Raw genomic sequence first — 16,894 nt, 5'->3', positions numbered from 1 at the left:
TTATTGTCATCGTGAGGCTCAAATATTCGTTAGATGCTTAATACTCACCTCAAAGGATCATAAGGGTAAAATGAATAAATACAAATAACATGTATACACATAACACACACACACACACACATGCAGTAAATACATGTAACACTTAGAACAGTGCCTAGGATGTAGTGAGTGCTTGATAATTGTTAGCCATCGTTATTATGAAAAGCCTAACTCTGAGCCTGAAGGGAACTGAGCTTGGAGCCCGTGGGGGAAGGTGGTTTGGTCTTCCCCCCAAACAAAGTGTGATCAGAGAATCCAGGACAGAATGAGTTCAGAAACCCCATTGACTCAGGTATTCTCTCCTCGCCTCTTCCCAATTTGCCAGAACTTACCATCATTACCCTACATTTTGTTATGCCTACATATGAATCATTTTATTCAATTGTCACAATTGCCAAACGAGATAAGGAAGTTGCATGTCTGCATTGACAGACAGGGAAACCGAGGCCCAGGGAATCAAGTGGAACCGGGCATTGTGCGCAACTCCTCATTGTCCAGGCCTCCCCTGACTGCACCAGACGTTCCCTTGTTCACGAATTGCCTGTTTGCCAGACTGCAACAATGTCCCTGAGACAGGGTCTTTATCTTGTTCACCTGCTGGAGGGACAAGGCCCTGTACCCCAGAGGACAATGCCATCAGGATGTCGATTGTCCATCAGGGGATGCCTAGGGGGAGGCTGTACCAGGAGGCTAGAGACCTTGGTTCAACAAGGCTCTAAGAATACCTGTGATCTCAGATGAAGGCCGTTTACAGGGTACAACCTTCCCCCACCATCCAGCCAGGGACAGGCAGGACTGTGCTAGCCACATGCTCTGTAGAAGCTGGGCCAGACCAGCTGGGGTCGCTTTGCCCATTCTCTTTCCCTTTCCCTCTCTCTCTCTCTCTCTCAGTGAGGCCTGGTGTGGGGCCCACTGGGAAGGGGTTACAAAGAGAGGACAGCGCAGTGAGTCAGCCACTAAGGTATTTCTCCAGCAGCTGCTTCTCAGGCGATAAGGGTTTGCCAAGCCTGTCCGTGAGGCCTGGGAGAGGAAAGATGCTTCCTCTAGTCTGGGCTGGGGTCCCTGAAGGCCTTGGCTCCAGGCAGATGAGCCAGGTCCTTTTCAGAGACCCCTTTTGGGGTGCCCATTGGAACCTGCTGAGGGAGGTCAGATGTCCCCCTTGTGTGAGCAAGCCCCCACCTCACCTGCTGGAATCAGCAGCCAAGGCCACAGCAGGATGGAGCTTCCAGAGAGTGGGAGCCAAGTAGAAGGGGAGGGCGGCCAAGGGGCAGGCAGGGTGGGGGCGGAGCACACTCAGAAAATCCAGTCGTTCCTCCGGGTTTCCTTGTATGCTGGACACCCCTCTGGTGGCAAAAATGGGCATGTCCCATCACCCCCAGCCCGCCCCCCCCTCCGCTCATGGGAGCATGCCAGAGGGGCTTCCTTTAGAGAACTTTGTAGCCCCCCTTCTATCTGGTGCCTGGAGCTCAGTTATGGTTGGTTTATGTCATCACGTCGGAGGCAGAAGGGACCTGAGAAAGCTCCTGGTCCACACCCTCCTCCTGCATTTGCTAATGCGGAAACTGAGACCCAGAGAGGGAAAGCCACCTCCCCAGGGTCACACAGTGAAATAGCAATGTTGAGGGAGGGGTTCTTCGTACTTCTGGGGCCCACAGGATGTGGGACATCTTCTTGTTGTCTCCTCACTTCTTTCTCTGGGTCCCCACCCTCCCCGCAATCCTGGAATCCCACTCTGGAGATCTCAGCTCCAGCAGCTCCTCGCGTCCCACACCGCCACCCCTCCCTCCCTGGGCCACACCCAGCTGTGCCTCCAGTTTACACACATAAAATTTAGGTTTCAGACTATCCGATGGAAATTATTGGGGGCGGAGGGCAGGAATCTATAAATGGCAGGGGGTCGTGGGTCATCGCTCTTAGGGGGGTAGAGTTCTAACCAGGGGTGAGCGTCCTACGGAGGTGCCTTTCCAGGCAACAGGAGGTGGGAAGCCAGAGAAGGAAACACTGTATTATGATTCGTTTCCCTCCTCGTTAAAGACTTTTTCCTACAGTCGTGCCAACACAAGCTCTTTCTCGGCTGCCACGCGCAGCCAGCGCCGGATCCTCTCTCTTGGAGAAGCAGACCGGGCTCTCCTGCGCGGACCCCTCCCTTTGGTGGCAGCCTCTTCACGCCCCAAGATGGTTTTGGAAGCCGGCCCTTTAAATTTACAGGAGGACGCGGATCCTGCCCGCCCGGCGCTGCTCATAGGAGGGTAACACCGCGTGCTTGGGGCCCGCCCGCGCGGGAACCCAGCCTGCTCATTGGTGAAATCCGTGAAGCTCCTGGCCAATGGGAGGAGGCTGCGAGAAGCCCGCAGCTGCAGCAGCTGCGGCGGAAGGGGGCTGGAGGCTGGCAGGGCTCGCGCGGAGGAGGGTCCCGGCCTCGCCGACCGAGGGTGTACGCGAAGGGCAGGGCATAGTGGGTCGCCCCTCGTGTCCCTTCCTGCACCTGCGGCGGAGGCAGAAACTACCCCTTAGAGCCTCCAGGTGGGCTTGGCGATCCCACGGTGTCCTGAGACTCATCTCAGTAGCACGGTTTTGACGCCGCACCGCAGGCAGGGGAAATGGAGAGGGAGAGACTCCTCGGACGTTCTGGCTCCAAGCGGAGGTCGGGCCCCAATTCTTAAGACCCTTTGCAACTTTTCCAGCTCAGTCCCTTCCGCCCCTCTTCGAATAATCCTACCACGGGCGCAGGGACCGCATGGACGGGGTATCTAGGTCTCTGTCTCGGTCCCTCGGCCCCCGAGGGGAAGGGGGGACATTCCTGGGTCAGCTGCAGGACCGCCTAAAGCTCCTCTCAACGCCCTCCCCTCATTCCTCCTTTGGGTCAATGCAGAGAGAAGGAAAAGCTCTGGGGGTGTGAGTGAAGGGTCTCCTCCTGAGCACCTGAGGCAACCCAAGAGCATCCCGTTCCCCTCATGCCCTTGGACGCATGCACCACCATCGCTGGTTTCTGCCCCCTCCCTGACCCAGGCTGATTCAGTCTGTGCTTGGGGAAAGAGAGGGAGGAGACCGGAGTGGGTCCAGGCTGAGCTGTGGGATGAGGAGCGGGGGGAGTCCCGAGCCCAGACATTCCTTCTGAGACTGAGCTCTGGGGAGAGATGGGAGGAGAGTCGTCTTACATTTCTCCCCTTCCCTTTCCCCACAGGCTGGGCCTCCGCTCCTCACCGTCCCCCCCATGCACACACTGACCCATACATTCCTGGACAGTTACTTGCCTCGTGGTCACTAGAAAATTGCCCCCATTTCAAGTTGAAGGGCCATCAGAATGAGTCACTGCTGTGCCCAGAGTGTGTATGTGTGTGGCGCAGGGTCAAGAGAGAGCAAAGAGGGGCTTAGCAGAGGGGAGGTGGGTACCCTGGATACCCAGCTGTCACACAGGCCCTCCCTGTCCTTAAGCATGGCCATCAGGCATTGGGGGTTGCCTTCTCAGAGCTAGACTTGAAGACTGTCCTGTGAAGGGGAAAAGGCCTTGGACTTGGACTCAGGAACCCCCAAGGGCAGGACGTGTTTCCTCTCCAGGCCGAAGGTCCCCATCAGTTAAAATCTGTGTCCCAGCAGGGGTGGCTGGGACATGGGGTGGCAGGTAAGCTAATCCTCAGAAAGTGGGCTTTTTTTCTCTGCCCTGGCCTCTCTGGGGACTGGTAAGGAATGGAGCCAGTTCTCCCGGTCCCAGGAGCTAGCCCCTCCCCGAGTCTTCCTGGCAGGGCATGGGGGTTAAGGGGAGCACACTGTTCCAACCTCCAACCTCACTCATTCCCCCATTCCCCACAGGCCCAGGGAAGGCGGCTGCTGAGGTTTCATATTTTCCCCCTGCTGAACTAGCTACCACAGAGCCCCAAAGTCCAAATAAGCAGAAATAAGGAGTGTGCTTGGGCACACACACACTCCTATACACATGCTAAACAGACACGGGCTGTGAGGTTCCTATTTACACAGGGAAACACTACCCAGTGGAAGATCTACCCCCACAGACACGTTCAGACAGTTCCGTATGCAGCCTGGCACACGGTTACTGCACATGTGCTCGTGGGCTCACGTTGGCTGACACGGGCAGGCACTGACAGACCTAGCTCGGGCACACTCCCCCGATGTGATCAGACAGACTCCCATATGTGCACACATGGGCAGTCACCCCAAGGTCACAGATGTAGTCATGCACACCCTCACATGAACACAAGCAAAATCTCACACAACCACAGAACTAAATGCTGACTGCGCCAGGCCACGTGCCTGAGATGACTGAGTCATGTGACCCCCACAGGGGAGAGCTGGGAGTCCCAGGCTCGTGTGGGGTTGGGATATTGAGGGCTGGAACTCGAGAAGGGGGCTCTATGGGGTGAGGTTTTCTTTGCATGTGTGCTGGAGAAACGAAGGGACAGAGGGAAGGGCAGGCTGGCACTCACCAGAGGCTGCTTCTGTGCAGAGCAGGGTCCTGGGGAGGGTGTGCATTCTCTCTAGCCCCCAGCTCTGCAGCTCTGCTCCTCCAGTTTCCCTCCTGACACTGGTAACCCTTCTTTGGCCAGGACATGGGTCCCTCGGGAAAGAGGAGCTCTGGCCTGCAGATTCCTGGCCAGACCTTGGCACCTTCTGACCAGGCAGCCTATGTGCTGTGGCCCAACCCCGGGGTGGGTGCCAGGTACTGTCTGGGCAGGAGGAAGCGATGGCAGTGAGTGCTGCCGCCCAGGGCTGGGATTAGCTGTGACTGGCACCACTAAGGGCACAGCAGCCCACGGTCTGGCTGCTGGAGATGTCGGTCTGTAGGCGGTGGCCAGAGGATCCCTGTGGGACAGCTCAGGACACTGGAGCGAAGTGCCAGGGCTGGCACTGGGGGCTGCTAAAGAATCAGGGCATCTAATCACATCTATTTATTTGTCACTTACGCATTTGCTCAGCACTGACTGAGTGCTACTGTGTGCCTAGCCCTGTGGGCACGGAGATGAACAAAGCTCAATTTCTGCTTGTCAAAGGCTTTCTCACTAAGTGTTGTGACTACCCCATTTACGAAGGTAGCATTCTTTCTGATCTTTCTTAAGAGCATTCTGCCCCTTGCAATCAAGAGGGATCTTCAACACAAATATGACTGTAGGTGCCCCCTGCTCAACATCCATTGTTGACTGCCTGCTGCCCTCAGGATAGTTTCGCAGTTCCTGAGCGTAGCTTGAAACCAGCCAGCCAGGTTGCCTCTCTGTCTTGCTGTGTCCAATTCTCATCTGTATCTCCAAAACCTAGCATTGGTTCCAGCGAGTGGTAGATGCTTAGATGTTTGCTGAGTGACTGATCGAGTCAGTGGGTGAATGAAGGAACGTGCCAGTGAGCGAAAGGACTGAAGCCTTTCTTTTCTTTTCTTTCTTTCCCTTTTTTTTTTTTTTTTTGCAGCTGAGCCTCCAGGAATGACTGCCTTGAATTCCGCTCTGATGCCAGCTTACTCCTGCTCCAGCAGAGTTTCCATGCGCCTGGGCTTCTTCCCTCAGCTCCTCTCTGTTGGGTTGTTCCTCCTCAAAGCCTTTTTGTTCTTAAGCCCCAGTCGGACCAGGTACCTGGGAACCACAGCCCCCTCCTCAGCCCTGGAGGAGCTGCCCCAAGCCTGGGCAAGGCCAAACGGTATAAGCAGTCCAGTGGCCAACCGGCTGAGCTGCTCTCCCGGCCCCTGGCCAGCTGGAAGGCCTGCCTCTGCTGGAACCTGCCACCCAGCTCTGGCTGGAATTCCCTTGGCCTCTTCCCTCTCCTCAATGCACTCAGCATCCAGCCTTTGGCTTCCTCAGCGTCCTGGCCTGTCTGACTTGTCCTCGGGTTTTATTTTTGGAAGAAGCTGCATTCTCTCTCCTTATTTACTCCCTTCCTTCGGGAAAGGTGTGGGACCCCTGGGCTCGGCTGGGGATCAGGCTGCGGCTTCAGCTCCTGGGGTCTGGACCTCTCTGGGGCTCCGAGGGAGGGGACCTCCAAAGATTCCTGACCCATCTGAGGCTTCACAGCCAGATGCCCTCGTTCCCCCACCCAGCGTGTGACTAATGCCTCCCCTGCCCTTCTTGAAGAGCCCCACTATAGCCAAAATAAATCATTACAAGTTTAGAGCTGAAAGAAAGTCTGGCATCATTAGTTCCATCTCTTATTTGCAGAGGCAACGCAGCTCAGTGGTTACGAGCAAGGGAAGCAGACAGACCCGGTCCTGATCCTGGCTCTGCTACCTACGCCGTAGCCTTGCGCAAGTGGCTCAAACTCTCTGAGCCTCACTGTCAGCTGTAAAATAGGGGGAATTATATATCTACCTCGCCAGGTTGCTGTGAGGATGAAATACCATCTGGAAAGAGCTTTATACAATGCAGGCCACGTAGAAGCCTCTCATTAAATGTAGCCGTTATTACTGCAGAGGGAAACTGAGAGCTGAGGGAAGGAGTGGGCGTGTCCAGGATCGCCCAGCTCCAGGTGAGCAGCCGTTTCCAGAATCTTGCCTCTGTCTCCATCCCCCTTCCAAGAAGAAGGGAGGAGGCTGGCATCAGCCCAAAGGAGGAACCTCCTTGAGTCAGTTGCACGGGCAAAACCTCTGGATCCTCTGGGTCTGCCTCCTACCATCAGTCCAGGCCCTCCCCTGGGGAAGGCTTTTCTTCTACTGCCCCAGGGGCCTCTTTCTCGCTCACTGAGGGTGGGGGATCTGGAGAGGAGACCCCAGGGTTCAGCTCCAAGGTGGACTCCAGGCCAGTGGGACTCTGAGAGGAGGGGGGGATGCTGGGTCCTGACATCACAGAGCAGAGAGGCTGGAGCCACAGCCATGCGGGCCAGCTGGGGCCCTTCCAGCACGTCCAGATGTCTCAGGAATGTGCTGAGCTGGGAACTACCTCGCTCCTTCCCTCACCACCCCCAGCCCCTCATCCCCTCATATGCTCGCTCAGGCTCTGCCTTCGCCCCGCCCCCTTCCTCTTTCTACCCTTTCCCTTTCATCTCTCCCTGGGAGGGCCTCGCGTCCACTGTCCCTCTGGTAGGTTGCTACAGTCCAGCTTTCTCTCAGACGGCTGAAGGGGTCACTGAAGGCAGGAGCCCTTCTCCTCTTGCAGACCCCACAGGCTGACCGTGTGGGGTGGGGCTGGGGGGGGGGGGACATGAGAGCTCACTGGGAGGGGCGAGTTCTGAGCAGATAGCGCATGCCAGACCCCGAATGTGGAACCGATTTGCAGCCCTGGGAGAGAAAGGGGTGAAGGCTTTGGGGCGGCAGAGGGCAGGGCTGGGCTTCCTCTCTGGGAGGTTGATGGAAGGGACTCTGGGCATCTTGTCCCAGCTGATGGGGGGGAGGGCCAAGGAGGCGAGGTGCCAGGCTGGGCTGGGCGGGGCTCAGGAGGGCTCAGAGCCTTCTATTCCCCTGGGACCAATAGAACATGCTTTGCCTGATAAAGCGGGGGGGGGGGGGGGGGGGGGGGGGGTTCCTGAACTGTAGGAGGGGTGGGGGAACCCCGTTAATGTCCCAGGAGTAGACTAGGAGGAAAGCTATGGTTTAGGCTAGGGCTCTCAGTGTGAAAAGGGACAGTCTGTCCTTCTGCAAGGGTGGGGTTTCCTTGGACCTCCCCAGGTCAGCCTGGCCCGAGCGCTGGGGATGGAAGAGCCAGTAGGGAACTGGTACTCCCAGTCCAGTGTGAGAGTCGCATCAGGGCAGAGGGTGGATGGAAGCGGTGAGAAGGGACCTGGGGGTCAGCTGCTGCCTCGAGTTGCTCCGGGCTCAGGAAGGGCCCACAGTTCTGTCTCCCTCCTTGCGGGAGGGTCCCATATCATCCGGACGGGCTGACAGCTGACAACCCGCTAATGGACTCTAGATCCCCCAGCACTGAGGAAGTTCAGAGTTGCTGGGACTTCCACTGTGTCCAGCTCAGAACTATCACTGGCTCCCTCCTGCCTGATAATAAATCTCTCAGCTCCTAAGCATTGCATTCTACTCACCACTATGGCTGGAGCCACTGGTCTTTGTATTCCCTCCAGGCTACCCGGATGACCACTGCCAGCTCCCCAAATCAGCTGTGAGCTCTATTGAGCAAGAACCTTTGCTTGTGCCTGAAATACCTTTGCATTTTATCTCCTCATTTTAACTCCTGTCAACCTTTAAAGCCGAAGTCAAATGCCACTTCCTCCAGGAAGCCTTCCTTGATCACCCAGCCAGAAGAGTCCTGTCACTTTTGTACCACCATAGCACTCATAGACTCTTAGGTCACTGGCTAATATCATGTCTTGAACTTTAATTATGCACACGGGGACCCATCTCTCCCCTTAAGCTTTAACCTCCTTGAGGGTAGAACCTTGGAGGAAGCTCATCCTTAAACTCTCTGCAGGGCCTCACACAGGGTCTATATCATACAGTCTGCTTAATAGTAATGATAATAACAGCTAATATTTCTATCCCAAGAGCTCTTTTAGCTCCTCCCCTGCAGTATCGATCTCATTAGTTTTAGAATACAGGGTGGGTACTAGTACCCCCCTGTAATAGTTGAGAAAACTGAGGCACAGAGAAGTTAGTTAGTGTACTCAAATTCATTCATTTAGCAAGAGGTTGAGCCAGGATTTGAAACCAAGCTCTGACTGCAGAGTTTGTGCTTTTAAGCACACACAGTGACACTAGTTGTTGAAGGAATGGTCAGTTTCTTGCTGCCCCATCCTAAGCACAGTATTAGATACAAAATATGGGCCCTCCACTCCATGCACTGGGTCCTCACTGGGGCCCTGGTTCTGCTCATCCCTAGCCACCCCTCTCCTGATGCCCCCAAACACAGAGCCCTGAGAAGGAGCCTGGCTTCTTTCCCTGCTCCAGAGAGATCAGCACATAAAAAAACAGAATCCTATGGCCAGGGCCCAGCCCCAACCAGTGTAGCTCAGTGGGTTGGGCACCGTCCCACAAAGCAAAAGGTTGCTGGTTCGATTTCTGGTCAGGGCGCATGCCTGGGTTGCAGGTTCTGTCCCTAGTAGGGGAACATATGAGAGGCAACTGATCAATGTTTCTCTCTCACTTGGTATTTCTCTCCCTTTCTTTCTCCCTCCCTTCCTTGTTTTAAAAATAAATATATGAGCCCTGACTGGTGTAGCTCAGTGGATTGAGCATGGGCTGCGAACCAAAGCATCGCGGGTTCAATTCCCAGTCAGGGCACATGCCTGTGTTGCAGGCCACGGCCCCCAGCAACTGCACATTGATGTTTCTCTCTCTCTCTCTCTCTTTCTCCCTCCCTTCCCTCTCTAAAAAATAAATAAACAAAATCTTAAAAAAAAGAAAAACAATCTTCCTACAATAGTTAAATAAATAAATAAATAAATAAATAAATAAATAAATGAAATCTTGTAAAAAAATCAAATCAAATAATATAAGATCCCCATAGCAGGGCTCAGCATTGGGATGGAGAAGGTGGGACATTCCTCCAAGGGCTGCCCGGTGCTGGGGGCCTTCCTTTCAGGCGGTGACAACAATAATCAGAAAAGTAGAAGCAACAACTATTGTTCATAGAGGATTTAGTACATGGCAGGCACTGTGCTAGGCTTTTCTACAACACTTATTTAACTGAATCCTCACGAGAAACCTGTGTTCCACGGTCATCCCTGCTTTATGAATGGGGAGGGGAAACTGGGAGAGGTGCAGGCACCTGCCAAGCTCATGCAGATGACAAACGGTGGGGCGAGAATTCGCTCCCAGGTCTGAGCAGCTCAAGGTGACCATGAATGGCCGCACCACCCATGTAGGTACCGTTCGGCTCCTAGTGCTTGTTGAGCTATCTGCCCTCTGACCTGTGGGCCAGCCGTCTGGTCAGGCTGGGTCAGGGAGTCAGCACCGGGTCTTGGGATATTCCTGATCAGAATCTGCCCGCAGTGGGCTGGATTCAGAGTTCACAGCTCACCTCTTCCCCAGATTCATGCAGTCAGAGGGGCCAAGGTATTTGGAACTGAGCCTGTTTCTTCAGCTGGGTAGTTTTGACCCAGGTATCCATTTTATTATACTTTATAATTCATATGCATGCATGTGTACATGTGTGTATGTGTACATATATTCTTTCACGTGCACAATCTGTTTCATAACAGAAAGAGCCATCATGGTAAAGTGAAACGTAGATGTGCGGCTTTGGTTAAGATTTACTCTTTGACTAAATAAATACCATCCATTTTTTAAAAAGTCCCATCAAAGTTGGAAGTGTGGAAGTGTCCTTCCTTCCCTTATCCACCGACCCACCCATTCATCCACCCATTACCCCTGCCATGCCTTCCTTCCGCTCCTCCACGTGTCCCTCCATCGGTCCATCCATCCATTCATCCAGTAAATAAGCATTTCCCGAGCACTCAGTCCCGGTAGCTGTACCTAGGCAATAGATACAAACCAACTGCCTGATGCTCCCTGCCCTCAAAGAACTCTCAGTCTGGTTCAGCAATGAGGAAGCCAAGGGCCAAGGTCACACTGCAGATTAAGGAAACGAGGTGAGGAGGTGAGGACATTCCAGGGGAGGGGCACACGTGGGCAAAGGCTCGGGCCTGTCCGCCTCCAAAGCAAGTCCCCTCGCCTGCTGCTGTGAAACGGCCTCCCGGCTCTCCTCAAGCGCCCGCAGAGCCTGCCTCCCTCCACTGCTGCTTTCATTTTTGTTATTCTTTTGGAAGGGGATGAGGCGGACAGCTGCTGCTGTCCAGCTGTTATGTCGGCCCACAGGGCCCAGCCCAGATGTCCCAGCCTCTCTGTGGTGGGTGAAGTGGCTCCTGGGCCAAGAGCCAAGGGCCAAGGAAGCGGCGACGAGGGCTCTGTCCCAGGAGGGTTGGAGGGGAGGCACACTGACCCCGTAGCAGGGACGCCCATTACCGCCCTGTGTCAAGTGGGTCTTGTTAACGACACAGTGTGTTCAGGTTATGGGGATCGGGATCTTTGACAGTCCAAGGAAATCAATACTTTTAGGATATTTTCTCTGATGACCAGAGTTCTGGGCCATATCTTGCCTCTCCCAGCTTCTCCTGAACCAGATGCCCCTACTTCTACTTCTTCCCATTCCTGGTCAAGGGTCCTGCCTCTCTCTCTGGCTTCCCCTAGTTTGTCCAAGGGGTTACACAGTGTTCCAGCCAGAGCAATGCTCATGGTCTTGACTTCACTCCACCCAAATCTTCCTCCTCCATCCTGCCCCCTGGAGCGGAGAGACTTCCAGAAGAACAGCCTGTTCTCCAGCATCTGGAGCTGGTTTCTTGAGGGAGGTTCAGGGGCAAGCCAGGTCCCGGAGAGGGGTGCTCTGGGAGGGCCGCAGTACCGAGACTTGCAGGAGGCACACAGGGCAGAGAGGGAAGACACATTAGGAGCAGGGGGTGTCCTTCCTCCTCCCTTCTCCTGGCACAGTAGGCCAGACAAAAGCAGACCCTCCCAGGGAGTCCTGGGAGCTGCAGAGAGCAGAGGTCCGAGTTGCCAGGCAGGCTGGGGAGCAGCGTCCCAGAATGGGGATGAGCGAAGGGCCCAGGATGGGATGTGGGGCCTCTCCTCTACAGGCCAGGCCACCTGCTGGCTCCGCTGCTACAGCTCCAGGCTTCCAGGGTGCCCAGAAGGATGGAAGGAGGTGCAGATGAGGGTGGGGCCCCTCTGATATCCCTGGTATCTGATATCCCAAACTTCCTTGCTCTAGAGAGCAAAGTTCAAACCAGTACAAGAGCGAGAGAGCAGATGGTTCTCTCCCCTCCTTGACTCCTTGGGATCCCAGCCCCGAGAACGGAGTTAAGACGTGCCCTCTTCTCTAATTCTTAGTTTTTCATCTGCACAGGGACAACAATGCCCCGTGAAAGGGACACAGCCCCAGTTCACCCTGCCAAAGTGCCTTCTAGTAACTGCTTTGCTGAGAGGGATGGGGCCATTGGGTGGGGGGAGTGTGGGAGTTACTTCCTCTGAGAGACTCTCTGTGACCTCCAGCTCACCTGGGGGCCCCTCCTCAGGCTCCCAGCATGCTCTGCTCCATCATGGCACCCCTAGTACTGGTGCTTTCTCTCTTTAGCTCTGAGTGGCTGGACGTCACTATGCATCGTTACCAGCACAGGCTCTCCTTCGCTCCTTCAGGTGCCCAGTTGTTAAAGGTCAGGATGTCTATTGAAGAATAACCAAGCAAATCCCCAGCGGGTCCAGGGAAGCCAGAGGGACCTCATAGAAGATCTGGGTACACACAGCATCCTCCCGGGATCCAGCGTCTCCCTCTCCCTCAGGGCTGGCCAGGCTAGGACCCTGAGCACCCTAGGGTCCCTGAGGAATTATCAGTGTACTTCTTGAATACATAGGCCTGTCTTTTAAAAAATGCTCTCCCCCTTCTCTTACTGGGATTGCGCCAGTCTGAAGTTCAGTAAATCCTTGAAATAGAGCAAAGCCCACTACAAAGCGGGCTGAACCTTAGCTTCTGTCCTCGGCCTGGGGCCCATCTCAAATAAAGGTGAGCAAAACTCTTATCTGCAGGGTTGATAAAGGAGCGACTGCTCCTTTGGAACTTCCTCGGCCTGGCCTGTGGCTTATAGTAAGTAGTTTCACAATCCTTACTTCGGTGCTTTTTGTGATAATACAGGCCCACTGAAATCTACTGTTTTTCCAGGGTCCTATAACACCACAACTCCACATTTTACGTGATTGAAAACCGTGGACTCAGCCAGTTGTCTTATGGTGGGATTGTACCCCATGGAGCACCAACTGTGTGCCACGGCGCTGTGCTAGGGTCAGGGCAACGGACAACACCGACGTGGTCTCCGTGCTCAGGGAACTTGCCTTTGCACAGAGGAAATGGACCGCAAGCCAATGAAAGAATGCAAACTGAGGACAGGGCTATGAAGAAATCAGAGGACCAAAGTGGACAACGCCAAGGGGGGGGTCCCACCTCGGGCCGTTGGGGAACCTTTCCTAAAGAGGGGACATTTGAACTGAGGAAGATGCCCTGGGGAGAACCGAAGGGAAAGCGTTCTAGGTGTCAGAAGCAGCCTGTGCTAAGGCCCTGAGGTAGGGCCAGAAAAAGCTTAGTTTTGAGCTGGTGATCATGGATCCGAGAATCCCAGAGCAACCTGAACGAGGAGAAACTGGGGAAGCAGGAAGCCCCGGAACTCAGCCTCAGCTCAAGGCTGAGGCCCCAGCCACAAGCCGCAATCTGCTGTGGCTCAGTCGGTGCTAGACTGTCCTGGACCCGCAGCTGCGGTGTCTGCGCCACACACAGGAGCCTTCCTGGATCTCAGAGACAGCGCAGGCTGCAGGACTCTGAGGGCTGGGAGTAGGTGAGCGTAGTCACCCATTTTCCCTCCCCCTACAAAACGTGGGGTCTGGCCTGGGCTCCCCTTCATTCACTCAGCAGTGGCTGGTGGAGGCCTACTCTGTGCCAAGCACTGGGGATACAACAGTGAACAAGACGGAGAAGGCCTTGCCCTCAGGGAGCTCAGTTCTTAGTAGGGGCACGTGTGTGCACACACACACACACACACACACACTCACACACACACCCCTGCCCGAAGCAAACTCAGTGTTTTGGAGGAACAGGTACTGGGAAGATCTCCCTTCCTGAATAGGAGCCCTGAGCTCCTCCATTAGTTTTTCCCCATTCTTGTTTAGTGGATTCTACTCTGAGACCCGAGTGCTTTGGCCCTTGGGTCCTCTTTCCTATTGGTGAGAATTTAAAGAGAAACACACAAGTAGGCACATGCTCACACACACACACACACACACACACCCTCCCCTTTTAAGGGCCGTTCAAGGCCCACACACAGACACAGGAACACCCAAACGCACATACTTCTCTAATCTCCCTAAGTCCCCCAGTGCCTGGGGTGGTGGTGGAGGTTTTCTGCTTTCCCATTCCGCTCTGGAGAAGCCAGGCCGGGGGCCTGGGGAGCAGTGAGCAGGCTTAGCCCCATACCTCCCTTCTGGGCCGGTCCCTCCCACACCTGGCCTCCCCACCTGCTGGGAGGTAAATGAGTGTGCTGGGCAAACATCCTCGAAGCTTCCTGCTGCTCCCCTCTGAGACAACAAGAGCTCCTCTTCCTTCTCCTCCTCTTCCTCCTCCTTCCCACACCCTCCCAGCTGGGGCTTCTCTGGGACCCAAAGCCATTCTCCTCTAGAGAAATCAGTCATCCCTTCCCCATAGCCAGAGCAACGAGGCCAGAAGCACACGGAATTGGTGTCTCTGCCTGGATGCTATTCTCTCTCCTGTCGACGATCCCAGTCCTCTGAGCCCCGGACCCTCTCTCACCCGCCCAGGGGCTGAAGAATCACAGGGTACAGGGAAGAGGGCTCTAGGGTCATCACACCAGGAATTCGGGAAGATGTGGGGAAGAAAAGCCCCCACATCTGGCAGGAAGGGTGGCCCCTTCTGAGGGGTGTCTCTGAGAATCACAGGCAAAGCCGCAACCGCCTGGAGGTGTCTTCACCAGAGAGAAAAATAAAGCACCTGGCCACCTCTGTGCACACCTGACACGACGCTGCCCGCTCGTTCCCCTGTCCCTGTCAGAGTGAGTGTGAGCTGCGTGCACAGCGGTGCTCAGGGCGAGCACAGCACACTTTCTGATGTTTGCCTTTTTCTTTTTAGAGAGAGAGGGAAATGCCGATTTGTTTTTCTACTTATTGATGCATTCTTCGGGTGCTTCTTGTATGTGCCCTAACTTGGGATCGAACCCAAAACCTTGGTGCAAAGGGACGATGCCCCAACCGACTGAGCTCCCAGGCCAGGCCCTTGATGTTTGCTTTCTGCCCAGAGCAACAGAGCACACACACTTTCCACGGGGCTTCATGGCCTTTATCTGGGTTCTGAAAAAGGCTAGTGCTGAGAAGGATGCAGACTCCACCCCTGCCCAGCCTTCGTCCTGGAATCATTGTCCTGTCTTCATGCAGAATGAAGAGGGGGTCGGGGGTGGGGTTGCTACGGGGTTGCAGCTGCAAGGCTCCTTGGACACTAAATGGAGGCACCGGAGAAGAAAGCGACTTGCTTAAGGACACACGACAACTCCTCCCAGAATAGTTCTTCCTGCCACCCTAGCTAGTCTCTGGAACAAGTTAACTGTGGAAAGTTAACTGCCAGGTGTTGTCCTGCATTAATCTTTCGTTCATTTTGTCACTCAGTCCCTGCGATAACACTATGGGAAAGGTTCTATATCTCCATTTTCAGGTAAGGAAACCAGAGGATGGAAAGTCAGTTGTCTGAACTGCCCAGCGGGCCGGTGGGAGCACAGCTAGAACCTGATTCCCAGCCCCGGAGTTCTTTCTCTCTCCTCTTAGAAACCCTTTCCTTCTCCCTGCCTCTCCTGGCCTGGCCTGGCCTGGCCTAGGACTGAGGTCAAGAGCTTTTCCAGCAGGGCTTTTCCCTCTCCAGTCCCAGGGCTGGATACCACTGTCTGATCGTGCCTCCTTTCCTGCGCTGGACGGAGGCCCAGATGAGCAGCTGGGGACGCATGGCTGAATGGAGCAGCAGGAAGAGGCTGTAGGCGGCAGAGTTCATTCAGAAGAAAGCCCAACTCAGAGCCGCGGGGAGCTCTGAGGGAGCCTCAGAGGTGGGGGGTCGTGGTGTCGGGGTGGGGGGGCTACCATGCCCCTGGGCTGCAAGAATACAAACTCCCACAAGCCCCCTCCCTCTGACCAGAGGCTCTAGGAGGGATGCATGGAACCCCAGATCCCCACCACTTTATTCCTAGGATCTATGCCACACGATCCTTAGATCAAGACTTGCTCCACCCTTTGCCCATTTTATAGACCAAGAAACTGAGGCCCAGGGAGGAGAGCTGGTGGCATGGCCCAGGCTCACAGAGGGAGGCAGAAGTAGAGGTGGGACTAGAACCCAGGTCTCCCCACTACCAGTTCAAGTCCTCCCTCCTCCTCCACTTGGCTTCTCTGCTGAAGTGTGCTCTCTCTGACTGGGACCAGGACCCTTCCTCAGAGCAGGGTGACCCGGCGCTGCTGCCTAGTGGAGGTCTGGGAGACCTCACACCCCATGCCTCCCGGACTTAGGTTCCTGCTCCTTGACTGGTTTCCCCACCTTCAGTCTAGCGGCCAGGGAAAGTTTAGGTGGAAGTCCAAGATGCCCAACCCTTTAAATCTGGGTGTACTTGGCTCTTATCTGGCCAAGTTTATCTTAGTCCCAGCAGGTAGAGGCCAGGAAGTAGAGACCCCTGAGATGATCTCTGGATTTGGGGGGGCTGGCGGCGGGGGAAGGGGGGTGTCGCTGCGCGTGCACGTGCACGCGCACGAGAGACTGGAGGTTCGGTTCACTGCAAGGGGGGTATCCTACCAGATTCTCCAAGCTACCCACATTTTAACCAGGAAGGCTCTTCTGAACCCAGATATTTTTTCCTGTTACTGAGGCCATGCCCATCCCCCACGGCAGGGCCTTTGGGCTGAGCCTGAGGGAGGGAGGGAAGGAGGGAGGGAAGAAGAGAGAGAAGCCACGTTTCCTTAGGGTGGGAAGGGAAGAGAAAAAGGGGAGCAGGAATCTCGGAGAGAGAGAGAAAGTCAGCAGACATGAGGGACAGAGACACAGAGACACGGAGATGGGGAGAGAGACCTCCCTCCTTCTGAGCGCTCGCCCCCTGTGCTGCTCCAACCTGCCGAACGTCAGGTTCCTCCGCGCGGGCGAATCTCATTCCTGACTTTGGGGCGGCCGAGGTGGCACCCTAAGTTTCCAGGTCTGGCTCAAACCCGCCTCTGGCTCTGGTTCCCGCAAGGGGTATCGGGTCTCTGGCCTTTCGAGCCCTCCCCTGTGCGCCTCCCAGCGGAGGACCAGCTGCGGGTCCACTTCGCGCCCAGTCTGATCCTGGAACCCTGGGCGGGGGCAGGATTGGTGTCTTTTGAGCTCTTATCCAAGAATCGGATGGCGGAGGCCAACGTATCCACGGA

At 55.2% G+C, this 16,894-nt stretch overlaps 1 protein-coding gene across 2 annotated transcripts in view; it reads right to left on the bottom strand.

Moving 5' to 3' along the window:
- Window positions 1–16,894, bottom strand: part of CREB3L1 (cAMP responsive element binding protein 3 like 1) — a 34,708-nt gene that overhangs the window by 16,969 nt on the left and 845 nt on the right. The gene's annotated exons all lie outside the window — the stretch shown is intronic.

This window comes from Phyllostomus discolor, chromosome 6 (assembly GCF_004126475.2).
Source record: "Phyllostomus discolor isolate MPI-MPIP mPhyDis1 chromosome 6, mPhyDis1.pri.v3, whole genome shotgun sequence".
Classification (NCBI taxonomy): Eukaryota; Metazoa; Chordata; class Mammalia; order Chiroptera; family Phyllostomidae; genus Phyllostomus; species Phyllostomus discolor.
The sequence above is the reverse complement of the archived record's forward strand: the minus strand, read 5'-3'. Positions and strand labels throughout refer to the sequence as shown.